This window comes from Syngnathus typhle, linkage group LG9 (assembly GCF_033458585.1).
Source record: "Syngnathus typhle isolate RoL2023-S1 ecotype Sweden linkage group LG9, RoL_Styp_1.0, whole genome shotgun sequence".
Taxonomy (NCBI): Eukaryota; Metazoa; Chordata; class Actinopteri; order Syngnathiformes; family Syngnathidae; genus Syngnathus; species Syngnathus typhle.
This window is the reverse complement of record NC_083746.1, coordinates 15539853-15557517: the sequence shown is the minus strand read 5'-3', so window position 1 is coordinate 15557517 and position 17665 is coordinate 15539853. Positions and strand designations below refer to the sequence as shown.

General features: G+C 43.3%; 1 non-coding gene across 1 annotated transcript; it reads left to right on the top strand.

Moving 5' to 3' along the window:
• The first annotated feature begins 3190 nt into the window (after positions 1-3190).
• On the top strand, positions 3191-3262 carry trnaq-cug (transfer RNA glutamine (anticodon CUG)). The gene has a single exon. It is a non-coding gene; the product is annotated as a tRNA-Gln (tRNA).
• The last annotated feature ends 14403 nt before the right edge of the window (positions 3263-17665 follow it).

Below are 17665 nucleotides of genomic sequence, written 5' to 3'. Positions count from 1 at the left end.
GCACAACAGCTATTCGGTGACGGCCCCTGACTACAGTTACCGTAATGTTGGGAAGCGATGCGACCTTGTAATTTACTAGTCGTACTAAAACGTACTAAAACATTGTGGCAGAGCACTGTGTACAACCAGTATGGATCAACAAATTCATCACTTGATCCATAAATATGGCGCACCGGACTATAAGGCGCACTGTCGACTTTTGATAAAAATTTAGGTTTTTAGGTGCACCTTATAGGGCGGAAAATACAATAAATGCTATGCATTGCTTCACCTGCTTTCAAAAATTTGTTTTGTAAAGCACTTTGAATTGCCTCTGTGTATGAAATGTGCTATATAAATAAATTTGACTTTGACTTTGTTACCAAACAGCCTTCTGTTGAACACAAGCTTCCAGACATTACGTCCAACTACGTTTCAACATCAACTTTATTTCATAAAGTTCTTCCTAATTCATCTTGGCGAAACTCCCTTAGGCGTTCCCATTTTTTTTTTTAGGCCTGGCAGCAGTAGACACACAATTATGACTCTGAAAGGACACGTCCAAACCGGCTATGATATCAGAATAATCACTGAAATGCAGTCCTCAGGTCCATGTCATATTCGCTACCAATCGGAATGTAACGAAACTGTTTCTACCCAGTCACGAACTGGGGACTTTTCGCGTCTTAGGCAAACGTGATAATCACTACACTATGGAAACATCTGCTAGAGTGGTGCACCTTACTTACTGGACCAAAGGTGAGGGCTGCTGGGCACCAAGCGCACCCGAACCATCACTATTTGAGATCTTTACGGTTACTCCATCATTTATTCACATTTGGTGAAACCTCCCCAAATCCCCACTCAAACATGCAAAGCATACGATTCGACATGAAAGCAAATCCATTTGTATCATGTAAGGACTTTTGACTTGTGATCTGGTGCTCCCTGTGTGGAGTTTGTAGGTTCTCCGGGTTTTCCTCCCACATCACAAAAACATGCTTGGTCAGCCGATTTAGTAATCCAAACTGCCCATAGGTGTGAGTGCCAGTGTGAATGATTGTTGTCTCTGTGTGCCCTGCGATTGTCTGGCAACCGGTTATAACGTGTCCCCCGCCTACTGTCCGATGACTGCTGGGATAGGCTCCAGCACGCCTGCGACCCCTCGCAGTACCGATAATGGACGGAATGGATGGAATTGAATGCCGATCAGTTTAGGGCCTGAAGAGGGAGCAACAGCAATATGCAGATACTCCTATTAGTTTATACAAACATATCAATCAATGTGTAAATAATTTACCCAAACACAGTTGCTCAATCAGAGCACAGACACAGCACACAGAGCTTTGTGACTTTCACTTACACATAGGCAGTGAGCACAGACACGGCACACAGAGCTCAGTTAAGTTCCATGACACATAGTCACAAAACAGTCAGTATATAACAGGACATTCAGGTGATAACAGAACAGACCTTATCCTTCCCTTCCGTTCCCTTCCTAGTTCCTGCTTTTGGTCAGTATAAAGCCTTCTGATTTGAAGTTTGACGTTGTTGTTTCATCTGCTGAAGTGCCTTGTGCACTGACTGCCATTAAAAAACCTAATATCTGTTACAAAAACTGTTACTCCACATTTTTGTTTTCCTTGCTTAACGATGGACACCTTGAACAAAACGCAACAGGCCGTTTTAGCTATACTATTCACGGCCTCGGCTCGGCAAACTGAGGCTCAATTCCCCGACACGGAGTCTAAAATCAAAAGGATCATAAGACTTGTTTCCAACCAGGGACCTTCAGCGTGTGAGGGAATGTGATAACCACTACACCATGGAAACTGCGCTGACACATAGCCTTTTGAAGAGCCTGGCAAAAGTTAAACAAAAGTGCGAAACCTGGTTTTCACCCAGTCTCAAATCAGGTACCCTTTAGCGAAACGACGCAGCCTGGGCTCGGCAAATCGGGCTTCAATTCCCCGACGTGTTTATTTCTTTGTATGGAAAAATTGCTTTTGCTGGCACAGTTTTGAAAAGCAAATCAAAAAGTTTATAAGTGCCTGCTTTCTTCCTCACTCACTTTTGTTGAACTTTTGCCAGGCTTCTCAAAATGCTTTGGACTTCACAGCAGTTTCCATAGCGTAGTGGTCATCATGTTCTTCTAAGACGCGAAACACCCCCTGTTTGAGACTGGGTGGAAACAACATTTTCTAAATCTATTTGTCAGTGTTGTCTGCTTTGCAAAGTGTGCCAGAGACACCTCGGCAAACAGGAGCCATATAGTATTTGATAAAGTAATCACATGTTCTCCGAGTTACAATGTCAACTGGTGGAACTTACTTTAGATCTTGGATGGTTTTAAAGCTAATGCTCTTCTGGATTACCGAGTAATCGGTTGAGACCGGCGTAACTCTACGACGGCTTCCTGCTTTTCCGGCCGGTGCTGACGGGTCCCTCGCCTTGGCCTCGCAGCCTCGTGCTCGTCGGAACCAACGACTTTCGCCGTGCTAGCCCCGTGGTGTCCATCTGCACGTGCCCAGGACGCTGCTCACACGTTTGCCTGTTTTGTGATGTTTTCACCAATTCACGACCACGGTCCATTGGGCGCCGTTGAATTGGACTGTCCTTACACCTGTTTATGGACCCCATGGAGGCTATTTTGTGTGTTTTGGGGTGTTCTTTGATATTGAGGGGTGCTGGTTAGCCGCTGTTACTTTTTTTCCTTTGCTTTGATGGCTTTTATCTTTCGCACTTACTGGCTTTCTTTGTGGCGCTGTTGTGTGGCAGCCTTATGAGAGCCTATTGAGTTGCGCTCATGCCTTCTGTGTCTTTTGTATACCCGCTCTGTGGTATGGATTCTGATTGGGCCTGAATTTCCCCACCCCCGGGATCAATAAATGTTCAATCAATCAATCAATCAATCAATCAATCAATCAATCAATCAATCAATCAATCAATCAATCAATCAATCATTTAGTCAATGTTGGCATGGTGTGATTGTGAGCACTCTGAATCTAGCAATCCAAGTTCAAGTCTTGGTGGAACTTCCAATTTGTAGTCATTTACATGAAACAATTGGAAATTCCAATTCAGTACTTTGTGGACAGCCCTATGAGTGTGTCAGCCCTGCCTCCACTACTTCTGTCAATTTCGTAAAATGGGGACCTTAGTTAGTGCATTGTGCTAAGAAAAATTATGGTCCTCCGTCTGTCACTGCCAGGGTTCTATGGTGTAATGGTGAGCACTCTGGACTCTGAATCCAGTGATCCGAGTTCAAGTCTCGGTGGGACCTCAAATAATTTGTCATTTAGCTGGGAAAAATTTGCAAAATGGTGATAGCTTGTGTGCTGCCCCATGAAATTGTATGCTTCCCTACACCTGAGGGTTCCATGAGCGCTCTACACTCTGAATCCAGTGATCAAAGTTTTAGTCCCGGTTGGACCTCAAATCTTTGGTCATATACATATACGTCGTATGCAAAGGTTTGGGCGCCCCAATCAATTTCAACATTTTCTTTATAAATCCTTGGCTGTTCGCATCAGCAATTTCAGTTAAATATATCCTATAGCAGACAGACACAGTGATATTTGAGAAGTGAAATGAAGTTTATTGGAGTTAACGATTTGTCAAGAAGAATGGTCCAATATTCCTTCAACCAGAATCCACACTCTCATTGGAAGCTTTCGGAAGTGTTTAGAGCAGTGGTTCCTTGTTGGAGGTACCGAATCCCACCAGTTTCATATGCGCAATCACCGAACCCCTCGTTAGTGAAAAAATGTTATATATTTTTTTCAAATTCAAGACATAGATGTTTTTTACTGGCACACAAAATGAGCCGTGCATGAACATCACCTTGTTCAAAGAATAAAACCAACATAATGCATGAATTCACGTCAAATGACATACCAGCAAATCAGTGTGACTTCTGCTGTTGCCTTTACGAGATCAGTTCAGATATGCGTTATCACAAATTGATAAATCAGGTGTGTTCGGACCTCCCCAGTAGAGGCTCTGCTGAACCTCTGAGACCGACTCACCGAACCCCTAGTTTGACCGATTAAAGGTTCAGGACCCCTGGTTTATAGGCTGTTATTTCTGCAAAAGGAGGATCTACTAAATATTGATGTCATTTTTCTCTTGGGGTGCCCAAATGTATGCACCTGCCTACTTTTGTTGAAATAATGATTCCACACTGTCTGCAAATCCTATAAACTTCATTTCACTCAAATATCACTGTTTACCACCGCCGCCATCCACCGTGCTTGGATTCGGGCCATCTGATTGGTTCCTTTCGGTTCGTTTCTTGGTTCGGTTCAAATCCGGGTTATGGCATAATCAAATTACCTTGTTGAATTTGTCTGCTGGTCACTTTTGCTAAACAGCCTTCCTTTGGACAATGACAGTTTTCCACACAAGTTTACAGTCAATACAGTGTTGTAGGGCGAGTGGCGCAATGGGTAACACATGATGGCAGGTTTAAGTGATGTTTTATGTATGATGAGAAACAAAATAGCAGACGGAAGAGACCCAAGGTCAATTAACTCAAGCCGTTTCATTGCAATTGATAGCCCATATGACATGCACCTCAGATTAAATGGGGCTAGTTCAGGGGTCGTCAACCCACGGCTCCAGAGCCTCATGCAGCTCTTTAGCACAATCCTAGCTGCTCCCTGTAGCTCTTGCAAAAATGCGTGAAAATGGAAAAAGCTGTTTTTTTTATATATATGTTTTTAGATGGTAATCATGACACAAACATTCTTATTCTGTAGAAAATGTATGTAGTTGTGAATATATTAAAAATACTGAATTTTAGAATGGCGCAAAATTGCGACACAGCACAGGCGAGTTGTAAACAAACAGGTGTTTGAGTGACGGGCCATGGATTCTAAAGGCAAAAAGAGAAAGATTGCTGATAAGAACAGAGGGTTTAAGAAAGAATGGACTCAACTATTTGCTTTCATTACCAATGCTGAAGGATTGCCTGAATGTTGGATTTGCAATGAGAAGTTGTCAAATATAACAAAAAGAGCAATTTGGAGTGACATTTTCAGCTAAAGCATGCTAAATTTGCTGCCGATCACCCAGTTGGAACTGAGAGGAAAGGTGCAATTTGAGGAACGAAAAAACAGTTTCAAGAAATAGATTGCATCTCCAAACTCTACGACTGCTGCAAGTTTTGTTGCAGCCCGGGAGATAATAAAGCGCGGAAAACCATTCACCGATGGCCGATGAAGGACTCATTCGTTAAAATATCAGTGCCTATTTTCGGACTTCAAAAACAAAACCAAGATCATTCCAAAAATTAAAGACCTGCCTCTCTCAGCAAAATCAGTGAACGAAATGGTAATTCGAATGGCAAACAATATTACCGATCAGCAAATCATGGATTCTGGATTATCGATATGGCTTTCTTCCACCGGGAACGGTCCATGGCCATCTCGTGGTTGATGCCGAGTGCCTTCATGTCGGCTGCCACGGTCGTCTGCCAGGTCTTTTTAGGTCGGCCACTGGGTCTTGTTCCCTCTACGTTATACGACATAACTTTCTTCACCCAGTCGTTCTCGTCCTTCCTCACTACATGTCCGTACCATCGCAGTCTGCCTCTCCTCATCTCATCCACTATGGCCTCCACTCCCATCTTCTTTCTCAGCTCTGCACTGGTCTTTTCCTCCCTCATTGACACACCACACATCCATCTGATCATCCTCATTTCTGATCTGTTTAGTTTGTCTTTGTGTTCTGTTTTCAGGACCCATGCCTCACTTCCGTACGTCATACCACTTCTGACGCAGGCTGAGTACACTTGGCCTCTCATCTTCAGGGATGGGGCCTTAGATCTTAAGAAGGGCATGAGTTCATGATACTCATGTATCAAGGACATCAATTCAGCTCCAGCTTTCTCAATTGCCTGTGATGAGTTGTGTGACATGACGGATATCGAACAGACAGCTCTGGTATGCAGGGACGTGAACTCTAATGGGCCGCAAGAAGAAATTTATACCACTAAAAGGCCAAAAACGGGGGGAGGACATCTGCGAGGCTGTGCTGCAGTGTTTAAATGACAGCGATACACACTGGCAACCTGATTTCAGACGCTACAGACGGCACACCGAGTTTGAGAGGGTCGCAAAAGTTTGTGACTTTACGACAGAAAGCATTGGATCGAAATTTGCTTGCATTCCATTGCATAGTGCACCAAGAGGCGTTGTGTGCGTAAACATTCCCACCAGAGTGTATGGAGGTAATGAACCTTGTCATCCAAATTGTGAAGAAAATAATCGCAAAAGCATTAAACCACCATCAGTTCCGTGAATTGCTAGATGAAGTTGAGAGGGAATATGCCGATCTCCTGCTGCACAACAAAGTCTGGCGGCTATCCAGGGGCAACGTTTTGCGTCGCTTTGTATTTGTAGCCTACTAAATTATTTTAATAGTAGGCATACAGGTCGTGTATTGACAGTCTATATTATCTTATAAAAGGTTTTTAGATTTTTGCCGCTCTAGACAGGTATGGTTTTTTTTTATGTGTGGGGGGGGGACAACATGGCTTTTTGAACATTTTGGGTTGCCGACCCTTGGCCTAACACGTGAAAGATCCCCAGTTCGAGACTGGGTGGAAACAGCTTCCTCTACTATTTCTTGTCATTGCTGGTTCCTATGCAAAGTCCATGACACATTGAAACGATTTTGCGCTGCAATTATGTTGTGGTACCTGATTTGAGACTGGGTGAAAACTGGCTTCTTTCACTCACTTTAGATGGAACCATGCTGACTCTGATACATTCCATTTGGTAGTTCTTAGCTCTGTCTAAATTCATATCACGTGTCACGCAAATGCAGCCTGTAAATGATGCGCCAGCTGTGTTTCAAAGTAGGCCTCATTCGATAGTTGAACCCAATACCTCTCGCACCCTTAGCGAGAATCATTCCCCTCGACCAACGAGCCCCGTATCAAATTAGCTGATGCCGTTACATTCCGATTGGTAGCGAATATGACATGGACCTGAGTACTGCATTTCGGTGATCAATGAATTTTGATAAATATCATAGCCAGTTTGCGCGTATCCTTTCAGGGTCATAATTGTATGTCTACCGCCGCCTCGTGGAAGCCAGGCCTAAAAAAAGATAGGAATGCCTGAGGGAGTTTCACCAAGATGAATTAGGAAAAACTTTATGAAATAAAGTTGATATTAAAATATAGGTGGACGTAATGTCTGGAAGCTTGTGTTTAACAGAAGGCTGTTTGGCAACAGTGAACAACGGACACATTCAGCAAGGTAATCTAATTACGCCATGACCCAGATTCGTTCCGGGGATGCTGTTTTAGGGTCTTTTCCTTAGGATCTTCAGCCAGGACACCCAGGCTGTCAGGGTTTTCCAGATTATCTTGATCGTATGATTATGTTGGCAGACCATGAAAGAATGTTGATGTTAAAATGTTGGTGGAATTATCTAACTGCGCAGATCCGATAATCCCAAAGATTTTGGGTGAGACAAAATTGAAAAAACGTTTTTCTTTGTTGACAGTGTCACTTCTTTTGTGGCTTACCTCTTCTGGGTTTCACATCTAAAGTATCGTATTATATTACCTTGCGGCTTATACCACACCGTACATACGATACCATGTCGCCCATACAACTCATGCATGAGATGTGGTGGCTGAGCTATTCAGGCGATGTGTTGCTACCCCATTGTTCTCTCCACTCATCATTTCATATCACATCCTCGCCAGATTTTCATTATCTTCACATCCAAAGTATCTTGGCACAACGTACATAATGTGATGTGTCAACACAAGTTGTCCACGACGAGGTGGCCGAGAGTTCAAGGCGATGGATTGATAATCCGCTGTGCTCTGCACACATGGATTCCCATCCTCGTCGAAGGGTGGTTTTAAATCTGTAATCTGTCTTGTATTTGACTCAACATAGTAATGTTCGTACACTTTGGCGGCTCGGTGGTACACTGGTTAGCACGTCCGCTTCACAGTTTGGAAAGTGCAGGTTTGATTCCACCAACGGCTGTTGGATGTTGTTGATGATGTCTGTTCATGGGTCAGGAAAACTAAGATGTGGAGTAACGGTTGGTTCTTTATTGGCAAGATCTTGGGTTGTTTAATGGCGGTCAATGCAAATGGCACTTCAGCAGATGTAACAACACCCCCCCCATCTCCAGGTCAGAAGGTTTTATACTGTCCGGAAAAGGTGGGAAAGCTTCACCTGACCATTTGATATCTACGTGTATTGGAGAGTCACTGCCCTGTGTGTGTGTGTGTTTGTTCCATCAGCACAGGGCGTGTGATGCGTCAGTGCAGTAGTCTTGGAGTCGTAGTGCCTGTAGTTTGTGCATGCTGCATGCTGCCTCTGCTTGCCACTTTTCTGCTTTCAGCTACCGCCACCGGCTAGCCCTCTGTTTCCGGGAGTGAAAAGAGGAGCGGAGTGTATAAGCCTCCTCAACCGGTACACAGCCTCTCCATTGCCAAGACTTGCACACGCCTCCTCGTGGCCACACACGGCAACTGGCACCTCGTGGTCCCAGGCTAAGTTGTGCAGGATCTCGGAGCAGCAGTGGGCCCCAGAGATGTGGCATGTAGGCCCACCGGTGTGTGGACACGCCCTACTGCCCATCAACCACTGTGGGTAAACAGCTCCAGCTATAGCTAAATAGTGAAGACCTCAACGGTGGACCAGGCGGAGGATGATGGCTGACCTAAGGGGTGGCGTCACAACAGCTGGGAAGGCGGATGAAGGCTGCAGCAGAAGAGGGTCACCAGTCGTCTTGGTCTCCTTGCCACTGGACCCCGATCTGTCAAGGACAGTGTGGTGACTGTCGGTGCACCAGTCTCCTCACTCTAAACAAAGTCACGCACAGGCGTCTTTTTCAGGGAATCCACCTTACATCCCGGATTAAAGTCCTGTGGCGACCAGTAAGTGGCAACGGGGTCAGGATTGTGAAGTCTGGAAGCCCCTAGTCACAAGCTGGCACATCAGGCGGTGGATGTTAGATGATCGTTGGGCTCTTGGACCGAGGCAGAAAGAGCTCTTTGGTAGCTGCATACACGACTGAGCAGCCCTTTTTAGGATCCACTCTGCTCACCCCTGAGGGGGAAGGGGCTAGAAAAGGTGCCCTAAACATAGCCTCACGACTGGATTACCGCGTTCAGAGCGATCACCAATATGCGGTTGAAAACACAGAAACATGAATTTTAGAGCATGTGTAACACCTATATCGCTTTGGACAGTGCTTACAGTAATTTAGATCATGGACCAATTCTAAGTTCGGCTATATTTGCAGTGGTGATAGAGTGAGCAGAATAAATGACCACAGACCAAAGTTTGAATTGAACTGCCGGCTTATTTTAGAAGAGAAAAATAGAGAAAAATAGTTGACATACAATTTACAACAATAGACATACAATTCACATTTAAACTCAACGTTAGTTGAAGAAAATAAGTTTCCTTTCAGTAAACTTTTCAGTTTAAATGATTTCAATTAAAACCCGGGTTGTTTTATTAATTCTAAGGTTCAATCGGTTTAGTTACCTCACTTTGTGTTGTTTGAATAATATTCAATACAAGTAAGTAATTCGAAACAATAATAAATCTAATTTGAGTTATGTAAAGCCACTTTTAAATTCCCTCGACTTCACTGGTTTTGTTCACACCAATCAATATTTCAATAACACCATTTCAGCATCATCGTACATATAGTTCACAAAAAAATTAAAGTGACAAAATGTACAAAACTCAAAACAATTCAGCAAAAGACTGAACGACTTTCGTTATCCAAATGTCTCTATATCCCTTCAGTTTGTTTCTCTTGCTTTGTTCCTGAAGAGTCAATCAATCCTTTCCGAAATCCACCTCGGTGTAGCAGTGGGGAAAAAAATATGGATAGATCCTACCAGGTTCGATGAACCTCGTCCAGCAAGTGCTCTCCGCTCCTGCGTGAGAAAAAATTCAAAGGCCTCTTTGGTGGCTCGCCATCTTGCGACTCGCACAAGAAATCAGCTTCGTTATTAGTTCAGAGGTTTCCGAACCAACTCTCGTGAATCCAGTCCTGTTCCGCACTTAGTGCATCACCAAGGTGAAAAAAAAGTTTGGAAACAGAAAAATAGGTCCATCAAATACAAAAAACTTCATACAATACTGTGTCACGTTCCCTCTCTCTCTTTAGTTTAACGGACTTACTCCCGTATCACCTTCGTCATCCTCTCTCCAAAAAAAACAAAAACGGCGGGAAAAGGAAAAAAGTAGAGTTCGCATTTCTGGTCACATGGGTTTTTTCCTACGTCATCATGTCCCTTCAAAATAAAAGTGAATGTTCACACTTTTGTCATTTTATCAACTACAAAACGTTAATAAAATAATAAATTTGTATTGTTTTAATATTTTACATGCTTTTAATCTGTGTTGGTCTGTTTAGAAGATATTTACAATGTACTTTCTTTTGACTGTTTTTATTAACAGGCTCTTATTTTACAAGGCTATGTTTAACAGGCTCTTATTTTACAAGGCTATGTTAACCTGGGTTACACCCTCCCTGCCTAAATCTATGCAAGTCCCTTTGCATAACGCATAGTTTAGAGTACTTTGATCTCATGGTTCTCCTCATGGTTCTCGATGTAATTTGTTACAGATTCGCTTAAGCTCTGGAACAACGATTGAACTAGGCTCACAAGAGGGGTTCCTAACTGAGGGTAGGTTAACCTTTTGGGTTTCGTTCTCTCTCGAGAAGATCTTCTGACAACTTGGTCAGATTCTGGGACAATTTCTTCATTGTCATCTGTCACAGTTTCAGTGTCATTTACTTGAGGTCTTCTTGTCTCCTCATGGTCAGTCTGGTTTAGATCCGGGGGATTTCCCTTTTCACTCAAGTGAGTACTTGATTCTCCTTCCCTTCCAGGTGATCTTTCCAGTTCCGGCAATATTTCAGTTTCAATGGAATCCTTTGGAGCATTATCAGACAACATCAAAAGCTCTGGAATTACATCATCATCTGGTTCATTCTGTTCATCAGTAAGATTGGAATGTGGTCTGGGAAGAACTACTTTATATTCCTCAAGTGACCTCGAGATCTCCCGTGGAGGACCCGAAGAGTAGTATAAAGGGTAGTTATCCTCTTCCTCAGAGTTGTAGTCAGGTTCAGGTTCTTCAGAGTCTGGTATTGGATGTTGTCGTGTGATTGGTCGACGGGGCTTCTGTGGGACGGCAGGAGAATTTGCAGGGACAGATGGCAGAAATCCGCATGGCAACAAAAGGTCTCTGTGCAGGGTCCTAGTAGGACCATTTTGATGTTCTGGTCTTACTATATACACAGGTAAGTTGTCCTTTTGACTCACAACCACATGGACCGTGGACTCCCATCTATCAGCCAACTTGTGTTTCCCCCTTATTCGGACATTCCTCACAAGCACACGATCACCAACAGTTAAGGCAGATTCAGTTACATGTTTGTCATATCTGCTTTTGTTTCGTTCAGCAACTTTAGCAGCATTTGTGATAGCCAGTTGGTAACTCTCTTGGAGGTGAGATTTGAGAGCTTTGACATACTGTGAATGAGATTGTCCCCGACGTTGGTTCCGAGGAAGATTGAAGGCATGGTCTATTGGCAGGTGAGGTTGTCTTCCAAACATTAATTCGTACGGTGTAAACCCTGTGCTATCGTGTCTGGTACAGTTATACGCATGCACGAGTGGTTTTACAAAGTCATGCCAATGCCTCTTGTCTTCATCTTTGAGTGTACCTAACATGTTCAGTAAGGTACGATTGAATCGTTCTACAGGGTTTCCCCTGGGATGATAGGGTGAAGTCCTAACTTTTTGTATTCCAGCCAAGTTACACAGTTCTTTGATAGTTTTTGATTCAAAGTCCGCTCCTTGGTCACTATGCAACTTCTCAGGAAAACCATAGTGGATGAAGAAGTTTTCCCACAGGGCCTTCGCTACAGTTCGAGCTTTTTGGTTAGGCGTTGGAGTTGCAACAGCGTACTTTGTAAAGAAGTCTGTGATTACAAGGACATCTTTTGTAGAACTGCGGTCTGGTTCGATCGACAAAAAGTCAATACATACTAATTCCAGGGGTCTGGTAACTTGTATGTTTACCAAGGGTGCGGCCTTCTCTGGCAATGTTTTCCGGCAGACGCACCTCTGACAACTTTTAATCTTTTGCTCTATGTCTGCAGCCATTTTGGGCCAGAAGAATCTGGCTCTGATGAGGTCAAGGGTACGGTCAAACCCAAGATGGCCCATGTCGTCATGGAGACTTTTCAATGTCATGGGTCTGAGGCTTTCAGGAAGGACAAGTTGATACTGGGTTTCACCAAGTTTCCTCTTCCGATACAAAACACCATTCTGCAGCTCAAGTTTGTTTAGTTCACGCAGAAAGATGGAAAGTTGTGGAAGTTCTTTCCGTAGCATAGGAGAAGATGTTTCACCCGTTTCAAGCTGGTGTATGATTTCATTGATAGCAGGATCATTTCTTTGACTTTGTCTTAACTCCTCTTCTTCTGGCATAGCACTCAGCTTCTGTATGATTCGCTCCTTCCATTCAGCAGAAATGGGAGAATCAGAGAAATTTAAATTTAGCTCTGTGGACTTCAAGTTGGATTTCTGCTTGGTTTGCATCACTTCTTGCACAGCATGCATTTCTGCAATGACACTTTTTGCAGGAATACTTATGTCATGTTCACTTTCATTCCTTAGGACAACTGCAAGCTTTTGTGAGCGGTTTTCCGGAAGGGTAAGTAAACAATTGGTGACTACGACACCACCAGGCAAGGAGGATGAGGAAGGTGACTCGACCACTATCCACTTCCCTGGCGTTGCAGTGTTTACATGGACTACTCCCTCCAAAACTCGACTTTGACCAGCAGGAAGTAATTCAGGTTCTTTTCCCGACAGTGTGACAAGACCAAGACTGCCGTCATCTTTCATTTTGTGTCTCTGTTGTAACACGCTCAAGACCACTCTGTAACCATGTGGGAGGACACGGAGATCTGTATCAGTCAAGGGAAGGTTTTCAAAAAGAGGGTCAAGCGTGTTAGTGCCAATCAGGAGAGAAGACTGGACACTAGAGCGTGTGTCTGGAACAATTAATGCAAGAGAGGACACAGTGAGTTCAGTTCCAAAACAGTCTTTTGGAAAAGTGATATCAACACCAATGTAGCCTGAATAGGGAACATTTTCACCATTTGCAGCTTCGACTTCCAACAGATCTTGTATTGGATGGATTGTCAGGTGTGAGAGATAGCTTTTGTAGAAAGACTGGGACACTGTGGTCACTTGCGATCCGGTATCAAGAAGACAATGGCAGGCGTGTCCATTGATTTGTACTTGAGCAGTGTATTTAGCTCCAATCAGACCTTTAGGAATTTTCACAGTGGTGAAGCGGTTGTGGAAGAATTGTCTTTTGGTTTTTGGTGAATGTTCAGTGGGACTAGTTTCCGTTTCAGCACCCATTTGTCCCGCCATGAGTGCTACTTTTAGTTTAAAGGTGGGGTCTGGTTGTTTTGCTTGTCCCACAGTGACTGTTTCTCTCTCAACTGTTTCTTTTTTTTAGCAACTAAGGATGGGTTTGGCTCACTGGTACATGTCGAGATGATGTGACCATCTTCACCGCACTGGAAGCAGTACCAAGGCTTTGGTCTTTTACTTGCAGCTTGAGGTGGCAAGAGAGCTTGTTCAGGTACTTTGTGTTCAGGGTTTGTCTTGGTATTAGCTGATGGTTGATTAAGTCTTTTCTTGCTTCTTTGTGGCTGTAGCTTAGTGATGTGGCTCTGGAGTTCAGCGATTTGTGCTCTCATTTCTTTGAAGATGTCATTTTGTGGAATTTCCGTTGGTTGTCCCTTTTTAAGTTTCAGTTGTGTCAGTTGAGTTTGTAGGTCACCTATCTGGGTTTGCATTTCAGCAAGATCAGTTTGCATTGGAGGATCTGAGAAGTTCGCGCTAGCAGCAATAGAATGTGCTGTTACTTTTGGTCTGGTTGCAGCAAAATGTTGTTTCATCCTACTCTCCTTTGCAATATGGTTGTCTTCTTCTACTCTCAACTGTAGAAGTAGATTAGTGAATGTAGGAGGTTTGTCTTTCAATTTTCCAAGCTGAAGATCTGTTAACAGGGCATTATTCCAACAGCCGCGGCAGAATTGACGCAGAAGGTCAGCTTCACCGGCTACTACTCCACCTCTGTTCAAGGCTTTGGATAGCGCTGTTTGCAACCGATGGAGATAGTGTGAAGGCTTTTCACCTGGGTCTTGAAATGTGTTGAGAAATTTGGCAAAGAGCTCATCGCCGTCTTCCACTGTGCCAAAAGCTGAGTTCAGCAGTTCAAGATAGGCAGATGGTAAGGCATTAGGCCCAAGAGGTTTCACCAAATTTGCAGCAGGTGATACAAGACTGTCTAAGATCTTCCGTGAACGATGCAAATCAGATAAATCAGGATCTTGCAATATGAGCTCAACACTGTGACGCCATGTATCAAAATCAACCTCGTGACTGGGATAAGGTATTTTACCTGAAAACTGTCTGAGGCGGAAAGAAGAATTTATCGGTGAGACAGGAGCTTCACTTCGCACTATGTGTTCCACAACAACCTTTTGAACCTCTGGAGGAGTTAGAAAGCGTGCTGGTATGTGAGATGGTTGGTCACTTTGTGGTTGGTTAACTGTTACAGGAGAACTGAAGCTTATATTCGGATTAATTGGTTTCATAGTTTCATCTTGACGTTGGTCAGTGACTTCTGGTGGTCTTTCAACAGTGGTTGTTGGCTCATTCTGGTTCTCTGAGACGGAATCCATATCTTCGGGTGTTTTTGGGTTGCTTACAATCGACTGAGCACATTTGGAAAGGTGTTCATGCAAAACATCTTCGAAAGATTTGCCGCTTATTTTGGCAATTTTCTGCAGTTCACTGAAAAAGCTGTGGGTGGCACTGTTCGTAACAGTTGATAAATACTCAGTTGACAGAGCTCTGATGTGGTAAGAGACTTCATTGGAGCATTCAAGTGTATGGGGCAGTAAAGGTTCAAGTGCGGTCAAGGCAGCGCCGCTCTCATATTCCACAATGGCATTTCTGTGGTAGGAAGACTGGGGTTCATCTATTTGAATTGTCCTAGCAATCTGCCCGTACCTACTCAGGAAGTCAGTTAATTCTTCATCAACATCAGTGTCAGTGAGCCCACTAACTATAACTGAGTTTGGGGTTTTAATATTTTCTTTATCAATGACCTCCATTTTTTTTTCCGGCTTGGTCTATTTTAAGGTCTGGGTCAGGTAATATTATTTGAATTAACCACCACTCCTGGCTGGCTCGCCACTTTCTGTAACACCTATATCGCTTTGGACAGTGCTTACAGTAATTTAGATCATGGACCAATTCTAAGTTCGGCTATATTTGCAGTGGTGATAGAGTGAGCAGAATAAATGACCACAGACCAAAGTTTGAATTGAACTGCCGGCTTATTTTAGAAGAGAAAAATAGAGAAAAATAGTTGACATACAATTTACAACAATAGACATACAATTCACATTTAAACTCAACGTTAGTTGAAGAAAATAAGTTTCCTTTCAGTAAACTTTTCAGTTTAAATGATTTCAATTAAAACCCGGGTTGTTTTATTAATTCTAAGGTTCAATCGGTTTAGTTACCTCACTTTGTGTTGTTTGAATAATATTCAATACAAGTAAGTAATTCGAAACAATAATAAATCTAATTTGAGTTAAGTAAAGCCACTTTTAAATTCCCTCGATTTCACTGGTTTTGTTCACACCAATCAATATTTCAATAACACCATTTCAGCATCATCGTACATATAGTTCACAAAAAAATTAAAGTGACAAAATCAATCAATCCTTTCCGAAATCCACCTCGGTGTAGCAGTGGGGAAAAAAATATGGATAGATCCTACCAGGTTCGATGAACCTCGTCCAGCAAGTGCTCTCCGCTCCTGCGTGAGAAAAAATTCAAAGGCCTCTTTGGTGGCTCGCCATCTTGCGACTCGCACAAGAAATCAGCTTCGTTATTAGTTCAGAGGTTTCCGAACCAACTCTCGTGAATCCAGTCCTGTTCCGCACTTAGTGCATCACCAAGGTGAAAAAAAAGTTTGGAAACAGAAAAATAGGTCCATCAAATACAAAAAACTTCATACAATACTGTGTCACGTTCCCTTTCTCTCTTTAGTTTAACGGACTTACTCCCGTATCACCTTCGTCATCCTCTCTCCAAAAAAAACAAAAACGGCGGGAAAAGGAAAAAAGTAGAGTTCGCATTTCTGGTCACATGGGTTTTTTCCTACGTCATCATGTCCCTTCAAAATAAAAGTGAATGTTCACACTTTTGTCATTTTATCAACTACAAAACGTTAATAAAATAATAAATTTGTATTGTTTTAATATTTTACATGCTTTTAATCTGTGTTGGTCTGTTTAGAAGATATTTACAATGTACTTTCTTTTGACTGTTTTTATTAACAGGCTCTTATTTTACAAGGCTATGTTTAACAGGCTCTTATTTTACAAGGCTATGTTAACCTGGGTTACACATGGAATGGACAGTGTGACCAGTGATAGGCCGGAGAGGAGAACCTCCATCATTGCCAGGGAACTGAGAAGATGCCGGATTGACATAGCTGCTCTTTCAGAAACCCGACGGGCAGAGGAAGCTCATCTGAAGGAGGAAAAGGGTGGGTACACTTTCTTCTGGAAAGGAAAGGCCACAGATGACCCTAGGATCCATGGGGTTGGTTTTGCCATCAAGAACCAACTGATCAGTCAGCTCTCTGAACTCCCTGTGGGAATCAGTGAGCGCCTGATGACCCTCCGTCTGGTGCTGGCCAACAACCAGACGGCAACAGTTCTTAGTGCTTATGCACCTACCCTCGTTTCCGATGAGGACAAAAAAAGAGTCCTTCTATGCCTGTCTGGATGAGGTATTGTCAAAAATCCCTAAGGAGGACAAGATGATTATATTGGGAGATTTCAATGCCAGAGTGGGCCGAGACCACCACCTCTGGAAGGGCACCATTGGAAAGGAAGGTATTGGAAACATCAACTCCAACGGGGTTTTCCTTCTTAGCAAATGTGCTCAATACGACCTTACCATCACCAATACCATCTTTCACCAGAAGAACAACCTCAAGGGACACCCTCGCTCTAAACCAATGGTTCCCAAACCTTTGCAGGCTGGCGCCCCCTTGACTCCCCAGTGAATTCCTAGCGACCCCCCCACACAGACACATATGGAAACAAACACCTCTTTCTTGATATTTGGTATGCTGCAATTTGAAAAGAGAAAGGTTAAACACAAATGTGTATTTCACAAATAAAACCCAATTTAGTAAACCAATTCATTTTTTAGCAGTTTTAACTGTTTCAGCAACATAGAATGGTAAATAAACATTCCACCAGTAACCTTCATTATCTCACACTTAATATTAATGGGATGGTTGTGCTTGGTGCAGGGACATAAGCTTCTCAACATCAGGCTGGAACTCACTAAGAAGAAGTCGTAGATCCCCACGGTCAGTAATTTTCAGTCGTTTTTGTTTTCAGTCAAACAAACGTCGACTTCGGACTGCCGTCCCCCTACCGCCCCTTTCTTCCTCACCGCCCCACCTTATCTTTCCACCGCCCCCAGGGGGGCGGTACCGCCCACTTTGGGAACCACTGCTCTAAACAATGGCATCTGTCACGGATCGGAGTG